This window comes from Vanessa cardui, chromosome 4, assembly GCF_905220365.1.
Source record: "Vanessa cardui chromosome 4, ilVanCard2.1, whole genome shotgun sequence".
NCBI classification, from domain to species: Eukaryota; Metazoa; Arthropoda; class Insecta; order Lepidoptera; family Nymphalidae; genus Vanessa; species Vanessa cardui.
Genome location: NC_061126.1, coordinates 15,033,661 through 15,045,865, shown reverse-complemented (window position 1 = coordinate 15,045,865; position 12,205 = coordinate 15,033,661). Strand labels below are relative to the sequence as shown.

Sequence of the window (12,205 nt, the reverse complement as noted above, 5' to 3'; positions counted from 1 at the left end):
AACGAAAATTATTGATGAGTAATTAATACGAATTAGTAATACAATATTCCGTTGTTAGATAATTGTGCTAATTTTGTGTTTAGTTGTATGGTTGTAGGAGACACCAATGTGTCTCCTCTGATATTTATCTTTTGATACATGAAAGTTGATCTTTTCAACCGACTTCCAAAAGGAGGAGGTTATCAATTCGTCTGTATTTTTTTTTTTATGTTTGTTACCTCATAACTTTTCACTGGGTGGACCGATTTTGATAATTTTGTTTTTGTTTGAAAGGTAGTGCTTCCCGTGGGGTCACATTTTTTTTTTAATTTTTTCCGATGATGGTATCCATATGAAAACGACATAAGTCTTAAATTTGCATTATGTATATGCGCGACAAATAGGTGAATTACTGAAAATCACGTTAACCAATTTTGATAATTCTTTTTTTATTATAAAATATATACTTCAAGGGTAATTTGGTGAAAGTTTGGTAAGGTTCTGAGCACAGGATCCATGACAAAGTAACGGAACGGCAGGGAACGGAACAATTCTGAGGAGCACGTTAGCGATACTCAGTCGAATCTTTTATTTATAGGTTATTTGGATATTTGAGTCACCTTCCGTAATGTGGTTATATTTATGTAATTATCATAGTCGAATATTATAATCAACTAGCTACCCACCCCGGCTTCGCACGGGTACAATACTGATACTAAATATACTACAGAATTTGTTTATTTACGACATCACATCGCAAACTTCTAAAATTATCAGTGTTTCTTTACTATATTGTTCATGTATTATATACACAAACCTTCCCCTTGAATCACACTATCTTTTAAAAAAAACCGCATCAAAATCCGTTGCGTAGATTTAAAGATATAGGGACAGAGAAAGCGACTTTGTTTTATACTATGTAGTGATGGAACTCCTATACGGCTCGCAGTTAGGGTGCGATATGGGGCAGAATTTCTTACTATCTTTAATCAAATTTTGTGTATGTGATGTGATGTCATATGATGTACGAAATATAGTTAGTCTTTTACAGAAGTCGATTAACGATTATATCATGTAGTTATAATTATTGTTATATTTGGAGTCGGTGTCAGCCAATAAAACCCTACAGTATATCTATCAAAAAACAATACGAGAATACTTTAACAAATATGTTTTTTAACAAATTACCTTTTACACAATAATATACTGGATCAATCAAGGAGCTCGTATCGCTTCTTTCTTTTGATTGTTGGGGCAAAGGCGCCGTGGCTGACACCGGCTCCAAATATACCAATAACTATAACTACATTATATAATCGTAGATCGACTTTTAAGTAGTCTAATATTTTTCATTTCATTTAACTTAGGAAGACTCTAAAAAATATGTTGAATACGCAATTATTTTTATTACTTTTTCGTGCATATTCATTTGTTTTAAAATAGTGTTTTGTTTGAAGTCGGTTTTTCTTTTTGTTAAAATTTTTATAATATATATGTAGTTTCCTTATTTGACTTGTAAGCTTACTTAGATATAAAATATTTAATACATTTATATTTACTTACCAACAGTTGTGCTTTTATATCTGAAACAGAAATTAAATATAAAATTAGTATTCAGTTTTACAACAGCATAATTATGTCATGTAAATATTTTAAATTTTTTTTATTAGTGAATTTATTAACGATATATTTAACTGTAAACACGCAACACATAAAAAATTGTAGTCCATTATAATTGTAATCATTTTTACATATTTTATCTGTCTATTTAAATTAAGGGTGTAATTAATATTATTTGTAGAGAATAAATCAATCACGATTACGAGCTGTAATGTATATTATTACATTACAGTAATGTACATTATTACAGTTTCGTCGCTTCGTCTTGGAAGTTATAGTATGCACAGTAAGACTTTTTTAAATCATATAAATATAAAATACTTATATAAAATATATTTTTTAATAATTTCAGATTTCTGTGTGGCTTTTACTAAAATACTATTTTCTACTTTATATTATTGCTTCACTTACTAACTCTTGTGTGTGTGTGTTTGTGTATGTGTGTGTGGTGTGTGTGTGTGTGTGTGTGTGTGTGTGTGTGTGTGTGTGTTATTACAAAAAATGTTAAGATGCGTTTTATAAGTTACACTAAATTGACTTACTGTTGCGGTCATTTTATATAAAAATTATTAAGTTTGTCGAGACAATGCGTCGACAAACACTTCGACAGCGAGTGAGCAAGGGGAACTACAGGCACACGGTACACCACATATTACTTTACTTAAGGTGCTTTGGTAAAAATTAGAAATAAACATTATTCAAGTAGGATTTTGCAAGCACTTATAAATCGTCATTTAACAAATTACATTTAGTGTACCTACCAACTCGGAATGTAGATTCTACCGAGAAGAACCGACAAGAAAGTATGTATCTATATATGGCCTATTTACCATATATATAACATAAAAAAGAACATGAGGACAATGAATAAATTATTTTTATTATAATAAGATAACAATAAAGTCAGGAATTTGTTACCGGCAATTCACAACAGAGTATAAGTCTAGGCAATTGTAAGTTTGTGCGGACGTGACCCGGTGTTTAATAGTTATTTTAACATTTTCATCTCAGCTGACTCATAGTTTTTTATGTACATAAGTAAAATATAAAGAAACTTGATTTATATTCTAACTACGTTTTAATTATAATTAAACTATACATTGAGAGCCCAGATGGCCCAGTGGTTAGAACGCGTGCATCTTAACCGATGATTGCGGGTTCAAACCCAGGCAAGTAGTACTATATATGTATGTGCTTAATTTGTGTTTATAATTCGTCTCGTGCTCGGCGGTGAAGGAAAACATCGTGAGGAAACCTGCATGTGTCTAATTTCATTGAAATTCTGCCACATTTGCATTCCACCAACCCGCATTGGAACAGCGTGGTGAAAAATGTTCGAAACCTCCTTCTTAATGGAAGAGAAGGCCGAAAGAATTTGCAGGCTGTTACTTTACTTTAATTTTACTTTTATATAATAATGCCTCCTTGGAGAGCTTATCTTTAACGGTACAGTACATTAGTTTATTATTATTTTATTAACATGTTATTCACACACAAGTCTTCTCCTTAAGGGAAGAGGAGGCCATTAGCCCAGCAGTGGGAAATTTACAGGCTGTTACTTTACTTACTTGTTTTTACAAATTATACATTTTTTAATTGCAATGTTGGGATATGACAACAATGATTAATTTTCACTTCCGCTTAGTTCCAAAGCTTATAACGTAATTAAAAAAAAAAAACGGTTTTGACAAAGCCATAACTTCTTCGAGTTGATAAAGATTATAAAAACAATCCGTAGTGAAAGGCCTTCTCGATTTCACGAAGATTTATAATCTGTTTCTTTGGCCGTGCGCTCGTTAATCATGTTACAACTTTTTTTTATTTTCAAGAAGTTTTCGCGGGAAACTTGATGATACAGATAAAACAAAACTCTAAATGTACAACGGACGATAACAAGCAGATGTTTTAAGTAGATGACAAATTACCTTACTAACTTTTTTAAGGTAAATATAACATTATTTTTTATTCATGTACAAAACTTTATTAATTTATTAAGTTAATAAACATTACATCAGATCTGTTAAAACTTTAAAAATCACAATACAACAGATAATTCCTATAATGACTTCAAGGAATAGGAATTCAAAGATATAGGTTCATGTGTTAAACAATATCAACTTTATTAATTTCCCTCTTACACTATAGCGTTGATAACCATGATATCATGTTATAAAGACCTATAATTAGTTTATTAATTTTCTTCTTAATAATTTAAGAGGAAAATTAACGTAATTTAACGTTGAAAATCTCCTAGTATGTTATAAAAAGAAAACTATAACAGGTAGTCTCGTGCTTCCATTACTAGCATCAGTGCTATATGCGAGAAACAGAAATAAAAAAAAAATTATACAAATAAAAGAAAACCTATCATTTTTTTTATATAAATAAACTATACATTTTTATAGGCGTTTATATTTTAGTAGAAGCATTCAAATTTGTTTCTATAGTGGGTCTATTGTTTGGCTAGATTATGAGGAGAGTATATGTACGTGCGGTGAGAGATTCGAAAGGTCATCTGTGCAACATCTTCTGGTTCATGCGGTGAGACATTCAAATGATAATCTGTGCATCTCCTGTGCAGTTGGCCGTTAAGAATCGGAACTGTGACTAAATGCCATGCCAGTAATACATCATTCAAAACAAGTTAATTAAATTTGATATTTACGACGTTGATGAATATGTTGATACATTTTAACAAATATAATAATTATATTTAGTTATATGTTTTGTTTCGAAACTGTATGAAATTTCTGCTTCAACCTTATTCTGAAATAATTTAATTATACCGATACAATTTTAAGTGCTTAGGAAACTGTATTGAAATTGTTTTCTAAAGGTCATGAGTTCAACGAGTTAATTTCCCAGGCTGTATTTGTGGGCTATATATAAGTGGCTGGTATTTGTGTTGCCACAAACTATCGACGCCTGTCCAATTCCCGGGTGTGACTGTTACATGCCAGGCAACCTGCTTGTTAATTTAATAACTATTATCAATGTGTGCGTGAGCTGATTCATAATCTTCGTGTTTATGACCAGGCTGCTTAGTTGATATGAGTTATAGTGTTGTATCTATTTGGAGTGTTTCATAGCGAAGTTGCATTATTCTACCGCAGCCCATGGCAGAGTTAACCGCAACGGGTGTCGCCCTAATTTCAAATAATGCTTAAATTAATACGAGTATTGAGGACAGTGCAGACACATACAATGATATATAGTGGGTTCCGTATGGTGTGTTGGTTCGAGTTGGAGATGGATTACAATCGTTTGCGGTTAAAATATTAGTTAAAAAGCGTAAGCGACTACATATTTTCGAACCGGTGATAGCTATTTCTTAAACTCGTTTCCACCCATAACTTCCTCTTTCCTTCCTCCTACTTAGAGTTAATATGATTAGGGCTCTATGTGCTTTTATGGAATATGTCCCAAAACTCCTCAAAGGGAGAGGAGGCCTTATTCCAGCAGTGGCAAATTTACAGGCTGTTATTGTTGTTTGTGCTTTTATGTTCTCTTGACAATAACGATATGATTTAATCTTGTTAAGGATGGTTGAAAATAGCTTCTAAGGTATTCCTACTCCGATAACGTATATTTTAATTTGGTCACATTACCTATAAAATCAAGGAAGTCTATAAGTTGAAATGAGTTCTATATCTTAACTGTCACTATAAGAAATTAATTTAAAACCGTCTATTGATTTCCGGCCGTGATATAAGTTGCATACAGACTAATAAAGGCTGTTTATTTTACTTCTTTAGCGTCAATAAGCTTAGTTATTTGATAAAAAAATATATTTATGAAGCTATTCAATATAGACAAGCTGATTTCAAACAACTTTTAATAGTTATTAATTATAAAAGAATGTAGAGCTATGTCGTCATCTTGTTTTTTTATTTCTAGATAATGGTCAAGTGTGCAACTTCCGTTATAAAGAATTAGTAAACCATTATTGGATAATAAATACAACAGAATAATTCGAATTTAAAAAAAGAACATTTCAACACTAGTGATGTTCTTGCAATTCGATATAAATTAATTTATATATCTCGTAAGATGTTTATGTAAGAAATAAACTAAACCACAACCTTTGACCACGAAAAAAATAAATTAGAAAGAGGAAATACGGTGCAATTTATGCTCGAATATATTGTTTTATTGTGAAATTTATATTTCGTCAGAAACAGTTGCGTGAATTTCTACACGTTTGGGTCAGAGGTTGAAGAGAAAGCCGATGTATGATAATATCATACCACATATTGAAATTTACAAAGTTCGCTTTTTATGTAATCCGATGTATTATTAACGAGTCGGTGCATCCTCGATAACTCATATGCGTGACGTAATCTCGCATTATTAAATGTCATTTAAATTTAAATTTCAAAGTTTTAACATTTTTAAATATGTAAACAAGCTGTTTATTTTGACCTGCGTCTAATTGATGTATCAATTCGAATATTTTATTATATCATGAAAACAATATAAGGTTTGTCGAAATCATCCCGTTACGGAGCCTAGGATATGTCTATTTATTTTATAAAAAAAATAGTAACTACTGAGTTTCTTGTCGGTTCGTCTCGGTAGAATCTACTTTCCGAACCGGTGGTAGCTTCACTTAATTGTAAAATGACAATTCAAAAGTGCTTGTAAAAGCCTACTTGAATAAAGTTTATTTTGATTTGATTTGAGTTTAAACCTTTCGTGTATAGCGTTAATAATGTATTTTTGAAACAGATATTGTAATTGTTGTGGCTACTTTAAAAAGCTTCACATGTTAGCTATTTTCACATAATTGTTTTACATTTGTCATTAAAACATGTAGTAGCTACTAGTGGTCCTTAAAATAAATAAATAAAAAATAAATAGCGTCACTCAGGCTCTTTGAGTGCCACATATGTAGCTCACAGATATTTACATGTATATTAAATATAAAATTTAATAAATGACGAGCTCCGTGGTCCAGGAATCGATTCTTAGGTAGAAAAAGTTCATTAAATTTCTAAGATGTCTTAAGTCTGGGTGTTTGTGGTAGGTTTAATTACTTTTGATTTTCCATAACAAAAGTGCTTTAGTTACAGGATCAGAGTAATGTATGTCATGTTGTCCAACATTTATTGTTATTATTATTAATTATAATTTATATTATAAGAAATAACGATGGCACATTTATAATAGGATATAAATTAAAAGGTACTATGATTCATTAAACACAATTTATTGAATGTCGTGAGGAGACGAATAGAGCATTTATTTTATCGTCAATCCTATTGACAATTGAGGCCACTGATCATTATTTTGTAAAATTATCTTTTAAAATTTATCTATTTCTATTTTAGTTTGATATTATTTTGAAAGATAGATTCATTATGTAATTTAAGATATGGCAAGTAAAATATGAAATGGTTGAATCAATGTAATCTTGATAATATAATAAGTCACGCGGTGTACCTATATAATATTATTACGTAAAGTAAATAATTTCTTAGGCTTATGTTGAGCTGTTTAATCATATCCGAGTATCTATATTATAACCAGAACTGATAGTTTTATTGTCGGAAGTAATTGCGTTGAGAGAAAGCAAAATTTGTTACAGAAAATTGTAATTATATAATATCATTATTTAATTTGCTTATCATATTTTTTTTGTCAACAACTTTCTTAATTATGCAGTTGTTGAAGATTCACGCGATTTTATAAAAAAAGTTAAATTGTTTAAACTGAATTATTAATACATAGGATTAGCATATGCACGGATGCAAAATGTTCTGCTTTATGATATAAATAAAGGTGCAAAAGTAAATTTAAATTCTTAAAAAAAAACATCATTCGAAATTTAAAATTCAATTACTAAACCATTTAGAATTGAATGGAAGTGAGATGACTTATTGATCAAAGTCTATTTTTATTAAATCAATAAAAAGAACGTAATGATAATTCTGATATAATTAAAATATACTTTAATTAAATAGGGTCTTACGTGTAGTTATGTTTGTCATTATAAAATATAAATTAATTAAAACTACCGGTCCGAAGAAGGACTGGCAACGAAGTAAATCATTTCCATTAATTAAATTACATTAGATGAAAAAGATGAGCCTATTTTAATTAAAATAAGAGAAGTCACGATATCAGACGTTATTGTTAATTAAACTTGCTATGCTTAATGAAAATGGGCCTCGAAAATTAATCAGGAAGGTCCATTCAAGAAAAAGTTACTTCTCAACGGGGACGCAGCTAAGAAATTAAAATTTATTCTATTCGAAAAGTCAGAGCTGTTGATTAGCATAATACAAGTTAGGATGAAAACGAACGTCTCACCTGACGCCCGCAAATCGACCAGTCTTAAAGTTTTTGCTTGTCCACGATAGAATAAGACGGATCCTCTATTTTATGTACTGCTTCTGCTTATAATTATATTTCATTTATTCAGTGCAAAAGCATTATGCATTCTTACTGATAGTCGTAATAAAAATTACTTGAGATACGGAAATACTTCTGGCTTAAGATCTCACAAAAATGAGTTACTTTTAAAGCGATCGTTTCTTTAAGTGTGTGTGTCATCCATCGTCTTAATAATTACATTTATGTATTTAGATTTTTAATCTTTATTATCTACAACTCTTTTATTAATTATACATACTTATTTTTCCAATGTGATATCAATCTTTATTCGATATATTAGCGCGATACCGTCATTATGACATACTCGTATGTATTTACAATCAAGTTTGTACGAGTTTTTGTTAACGTATTCGAATCTGTTACGTATGGACACGACACGTAACTAGTTCCGCAAAGCCGTTCCTGTTCGTTACGTCTGGTCTGGGTGTGGTCTGCGAAGATCAGAAACGATTTGTCCGACGGATAAAGAAGAAACTGTTGTTTTGTTTCATTTTTATTGACTTACTTCCTTATATCTGCATAAATATCTTGTTCGGTTAAAACTTAAGGCTTCATCCTGGTTTAAATTAAGAGTACTGTGTACTCAGATGTACAATACACATACATATGTAGATATAAATACACTATGAACTTTTCTTCAATGATTTTTTTCATGAAAGATTTATATCAAGTTAGGGGGTAGAATAGGGTAAAGTGTTACTAACGCTAGTTCTGAACATTTAGAAAATAGTGTACTAACAAAAATGCAGATCCTTATTTTAATCAACTATTTAAAAAAAAATACATCTCTATAATTTAGAAAAAAATTAATAGTAAAAAGATGAGTCTTATCCACGCTATTCCACGCTCCAATTCTCGACATTCCATCAGATTTAATTGAATTTGAATCCCGACTTTCATTCTCAATACCTTATTGTAATAGTAATTCGTTAAAACTTGCGATTTAGTTTCAAAAGGCACAATTGAATGGAGCAAAGGAATAAGGATCCGAAATAGACTTTATAACGAAATTTTAATTAGGACTTCCTGCCTTATTGCTTTTATTATTTTTTATTGCTATTACAAGGGATCTTTACCTTGAGTCTTACCTAGTTGTTGCCACTAGGCTATTGAAGAAGAGATTTCTACTCCAATAGCCCAGGCAACACGTAAATATTAGCCGATCACCAACAATATTTTTTTTTTATGCTAAGTTTCATCATGTTAATATCCCACTGCTGGACTTCGGTTTTGTCAAGTTTTTGATGATGATGTTTTCATGTTAGATTCAGTGGCGTGAATATGTTGACAAGCAACCGGTACAGCGTTGCATTGATTAAGCCAGGACCCAGATTCCAGTTTCTACGTGGATTTAACGTATAACAAAGATTTAGATTATTTACCTATCGAAAACCAAGTTTGATGATTTCGTCCCTAGAGGTTTCCATTGGCTTTGGGTCCCTGGTGTACTGCACTCTCTACTACCATGGTAATTAAGATAGGTAGCTCCAAGGTTTGAACGTGGTAATAGAGCTCCAAGCTAGTTTCATAAAGAATGAGTCACCATGGGATATAAAGAAGCAGTTACTTTACTTTCAACTTTACTCCAATAGCTCATAATTGATATCTTCTTATTTGGTCCCGTGAGCCAAACGGCTAGACATTATAAGATAATGGCTTTAAGTTTGGCCGTTTTGAAGTTCCGACGGTGGTGCGGATTGAAATTATTACCTGGACTGGTCCAGCTCAGCGGTAACGATAAAACTCCAAGATTTATTTGCACACCTGTCGACAGCAATTGTTATGGAAAATTCCACTTATAAATCTAAATTTGAATAAATTTTTCGTATTCAACCCGACCTGTGTTTATAGCTTACGGTCCAGTGGTAAGGAAAACATATCATGACCTGAAGGTTTCGGGTTTAAATCTGAGGAAAATTTAATTTTAACGAACCTAGCTTGAGATTATAATTCATCATGTTTTTTCAATCCCTATGGGAGTAGTGTGGTGGATAAACAATACCAAGGCCTTGAAGCCCAGAAGTATCATTAAACTGTACCTTTATATAAAAATCGAGAACTTCAAAGGATCCGCAATCAATAAGTCTCCTCGTGACTTATGTTTTATAAATACATCTAAGCGTGCAAAAAAACTAAAGGTAATAAATCTCAAAACAGACAGGTAGGTATGCAGGGCATTTATTACTTATGTAGGTATGTCATATCCATATTACTTAAGATAAGTACATTAACCTTGCAGTATTTCATTGAGAAAAAAAAATATATTATGATGTCATATATCAAAAAGGAGGAAGCTTGAAGTGTCACGACTGTTAAAATAAAGGTATTACTTACCTAATGCTGCGCGAGCGCAACGTGACGTGACCTCACGCTTCAGATGTCGGGGGTCGTTTCTGTCTCATGTTTTACAGATAACTATAACATATCGCATTGTGTGTGTGTGTTTAAAATAAACATAGTAATTTATATGTACAAAATTATAATACCTACTACACACTACACCTACAAACTTGAGATTTGATAGGTACCTTTTAGGGTGTAGACATCTGTTCAGAAACTGCACTCTAAGGGGGTAAAAATGTGGTTAGAAGTTTGTGTTTTATAAATTTCGCGCGGGTAAAGCCAGTTCGGCTAGCTGTGAATATAATTGTTAAGTCAGATTAACCTTCCGTTATATTCGTGAACGAGGGAATAGAAATGCATCTGTGTTAGTGCACACACTCACACTCGTGCATAATCTCATCGTTGGCGATGTTTGAGATTAGTTGTCATAGCCAAAATTCAGCTTAGAGGACATCACTTATTATGAAATAAGGAAGTGTAATGAAAAAATAGCAACAAAATTTAAGAAGATTAAATGTTTTATTTAGTACTATTCAATTTTATTAAATATAATTAAGAAGCTGTGAATGGTCCAAAACCTAAGAGTCGAGATGGTCCAGTGCTCGGCGGTGAAGGTAAACATCGCCAGGAAACCAGCATGTATCTAATTTTATGTGTGATTCCCACCCGCCACCATTGGAACAGCCAGGTGTAATATTTTCCAAACCTTTCCCTTAAAGGGAGAGGAAGCCTTAGCCCAGCTGTGGGAAATTTATAGGCTGTTGTTGTTGTTGTTTGAAGCTGTGAAGCTCAATCTTGTAATAATTTTATTTCCTAAAAGCTCCGAAGTTTAAGTATCTTCAGCTATATGTTTTATGCGGTTTTTTCAGTTAAGCAATACATAAAACCTTCTTCTGATTTATATATTATAATATTTCTCATGATCGATACAAAGTTATTTGTCAAGGATATAAACTCCGTGACCGCTCAGGCCGCATTTAAGGGCAATCGATTAATGCAATGTCACGAGAAGTGTATGTGGAACTGAATCTGGTTTTTATTCGATTCTAGTGCAAGGCTATGTGTATGGTCATGAGGTTGGAACTATGACGTGAGAGAGAATTCGTAATGCGAAATACGTATAACTCCTGTAGAAGGTTTGTTTGTTTTTTTTTGATTTTATGGAATAGGTTGGCGGATGAGCATATGGGCCACCTGATGGTTAGTGGTCACCATCACCCATAGACAATGACGCTGTAAGAAATAATAACTATTCCTTACATCGTCAATGTGCCACCGATCTTGGGAACTAAGATGTTATGTCCCTTGTGCCGGTAGTTACACTGGCTTACTCACCCTTCAAACCGGAACACAACAATACTGAGTACTGTTATTTGGCGGTTGAATAACTGGTGAGTGGGTGGTACCTACTCAGACGGGCTTGAACAGAGCCCTACCACCAAGTTTTTTAAGACCACCAAAAAAAATTTATTAGAAAATACAAAGATAGCGCGTTTAATTACCTGGCACTTAATTTTTTTTGGCTTTTATTTAAAGGAAGAATAAGGATTACATCGCGTGGTTACCTGTTGTGAGGAATAGAATTGTGTATATTCCTTTACCAATTTCATAATGAATCATTGTGGAATAAATGCTATATTTAAGAAGAAAACATTAATTTGCCCACAAGTGGGACACTGACTAGTGTTTTTATTCCATTGAATATAAAGAACATTTAATTGTAGTATCGTAAATTTTACTAATTTATCAAAACACAAAACGTTAATAAATTCTCACGGGCTTCCTGGGCGTATAATTTGTAATTGTAACTTAATGTATTACATATTATGAGAAATATAAATCATTATCAATATAACGGAATGCATAA

General features: G+C 31.9%; 1 long non-coding RNA gene across 1 annotated transcript in view; it reads right to left on the bottom strand.

The window, feature by feature from the left end:
- Positions 1-12,205, bottom strand: part of LOC124544318 — a 113,891-nt gene that overhangs the window by 67,093 nt on the left and 34,593 nt on the right. Inside the window, exon 2 of the long non-coding RNA XR_006967530.1 lies at positions 1,543-1,562. This is a non-coding gene — a long non-coding RNA (uncharacterized LOC124544318). The remainder of the gene's footprint in view (positions 1-1,542; positions 1,563-12,205) is intronic.